This window comes from Blennius ocellaris, assembly GCF_963422515.1.
Source record: "Blennius ocellaris genome assembly, chromosome: 12".
Taxonomy (NCBI): Eukaryota; Metazoa; Chordata; class Actinopteri; order Blenniiformes; family Blenniidae; genus Blennius; species Blennius ocellaris.
Window position 1 is genome coordinate 27,808,234 of NC_137661.1, and position 2,877 is coordinate 27,811,110.

General features: G+C 44.8%; 1 long non-coding RNA gene across 1 annotated transcript; it reads left to right on the forward strand.

The window, feature by feature from the left end:
- Positions 1 to 971: 971 nt before the first annotated feature.
- Positions 972 to 2,218, forward strand: LOC308137872. Its single transcript, XR_013936865.1, has 2 exons — positions 972 to 1,067; positions 1,590 to 2,218. It is a non-coding gene; the product is annotated as an uncharacterized lncRNA (long non-coding RNA).
- The last annotated feature ends 659 nt before the right edge of the window (positions 2,219 to 2,877 follow it).

Consider the following 2,877-nt stretch of genomic DNA (forward strand, 5'->3'; position numbering starts at 1 on the left):
GTTCTGGTGGAGCTGGGTCATCTGGTTCTGATGGATCTGGGCCATCTGGTTCTGATGGATCTGGGTCATCTGGTTCTGGTGGAGCTGGGTCGTCTGGTTCTGATGGATCTGGGTCATCTAGTTCTGGTGGATCTGGGTCATCTGGTTCTGATGGAACTGGGTCATCTGGTTCTGGTGGAGCTGGGCCATCTGGTTCTGATGGATCTGGGTCATCTGGTTCTGGTGGAGCTGGGTCGTCTGGTTCTGATGGATCTGGGTCATCTGGTTCTGGCGGATCTGGATCAATGGGTTCTGATGGATCTGGGTCATCTGGTTCTGGTGGATCTGTGTCATCTGGTTCTGATGGATCTGGGTCATCTAGTTCTGGTGGATCTGGGTCATCTGGTTCTGGTGGAGCTGGGTCATCTGGTTCTGAGGGATCTGGGTCATCCGGGTCATCTGGTACAGGTGGATCTGAATCATCCGGATCATCTGGTTCTGGTGGATCTGATTCATCTAGTTCTGGTGGATCAGGCGCAGCCAGTTCTGATGGATCTGGGTCATCTGGTTCTGGTGTGTCTGATTCAGCTGGTTCTGATGGATCTGGATCATCTGATTCTGATAGACCTGGATCATCTGATTCTGAGTCGTCTGGTTCTGTTGGCTCTGATTCAGCTGGTTCTGATGGATCTGGGTCATCTGGTTCTAGTGGAACAGCTTCGGTTTCTGGTTGCAGCTGGATCAGGTCAAGTCTGGTCCAGCTGCTGCTGGGACTCCTAACGTTCACCGTCTGCCAGAACTTTTAGAACCGTCAGGACTCCGCTAGTGGACCGAGTTCACATTGAAAAGCCGGTCCAGACTGGTGTGTCTTTCTCTTGAGGCGGGACTGAAATTCTGTGTCTTTAAGAGGCGGGGCTTATATTCTGTGTCTTTAAGAGGCGGGGCTTATATTCTGTGGGTATCTTTAAGAGGCGGGGCTTATATTGTGCACGTGTATTTAAGCGGTGGGGTTTAAATTCTGTGTGTGTGTGTCTTTAAGAGGCGGAGCTTAAATCCTGTGTGTCTTTAAGAGGCGGAGCTTAAATCATGTGAGTATCTTTAAGCGGCGGAGCTTAAATTCTGTGTGTCTTTAAGAGGCGGAGCTTAAATTCTGTGTGTCTTTATGAGGCGGAGCTTACATTCTGTCTTCTGTTGGCATATTTCCTAAAATGTAATGTCGTAGACGGATGAAAAAAAATGCATAAAGATGGAAAATAAAACTTTTTTGTTGTTTCCAGTCACACACGCAACTTGATTGATCAACAAAAAAAAATTGATTTGATTGGGGGAGTGTTTCCTTTCTAGTCGCTTATGCTTGATCTGTCGGGTTTCTCTATAAGAGTGCAATGAAATGATTTTGTTTTATTCGGAGCAACAAAAATAAAGTTGAATTGACTTGAACTAAATTTGAATCACTTGCAATCATTTAATTAATTGATTAATTAATTCACCTCCTGCTAGTAATACGTCACCTTGTGGCTCCGATGCTTCAGCTGCAGAAGAAGATGTCTTGAATTGCCTGTTTGCATTAATGAATGAATGAATGAATGAATGAATTCTTCTCTTCTCAGGTTGGTTCCCTGGAGGTCCAACGCCCGGCGGCTCCGTCGCACTTACGAGGAAGTTTTGGACTCAATGGCCGTTTGAACGAACTGCAGTTTGAAATGTCGCAAAAGGGGGAAAGAAATTCCAGCACCGGGAAACACATATCCAGTCATAGCCGGGGTTTTTTTTGTTTTTGTTTTTTAATGACAGTTTTTATGTTTCTACTCATCGAACTGGAATCCCTTAAAGATCAAAGAAAGACCTTTTAACTTTTGAAGCTTTTAGGTGGATGAACAAAAAAGAGAATGCAGTGGACAGACAAAGAGGCGGGGCTTTGATGTCTTGGTGACGAGGGATGTGAGATTCTTCGTCTGAGGTTGACGCGACGGAGCAGTCGGCGCGTTAGCAGCTAGCAGCCAGCAGCTAATGCTCATTTCTACTACTGCGAGACTTCCACTTCTTTTACTTATAATCTTCTAATTTGTTTGATTTTAAGACATGAAGAAACTACTGACTTTTTCTTGAAATTGAAAAGGTTGATTGATGAAGTTATCGCACTGCGGATTGTTGCACCTTCTGCTGATGATGCTTCTCTTTGTGGCTCAAAGATCAAAGAAAGACCTTTTCACTTTTGAAGGTTTTAGGTGGATGAACACGGGGCTTTGATGTCTTGGTGACGAGGGATGTGAGATTCTTCATCTGAGGTTGAGGTGTGTTAGCAGCTAGCAGCTAGCAGCTAGTGCTTATTTCTACTACTGCTAGACTTCCGCTTCTTTAAGTTATAATCTTCTAATTTAAGCTTTAACATGGAAACTCAGCAGGTTGATCTGAGGCCACGTTTACACGTACCCAGTTAAAAAAAAAAAAAAAACCCCAGATATTTCTCTCTCTATGTTTAAAAAATCTCTTCATTTCCACGGACCCTCATGTCCACCTGGTTCAGAGCTGCGATGAGCAGCCAGACCTGCAGGGGGCAGTAGTGCAACAAGAAGCATGTAGCCATGGTAGCCAATCAGAAAAAACAAAACAAAACATGACATCACGTAACATAAATATCCTGCTACCCGCCTTTAGATGTTAAACAGAGACCCGGGTTTGATCCAGATCTCCTCTGTGGGCGGAGTTTTCAGGAATCCTGGTTTGTGGCGAGTCGCAGCTGGTTTCTGTGTAAATGAACCCAAACGCAGAGAAACATCAGACACCAGGCAGATATTTACTCACGATTTGTGACGTCCTGTTTTTTTTTTTTCTTCTCCAGGATTCTGATTGGCTATCATGGCTTCATGTTTCTTGCTACACTGCCCCCTGCAGGTC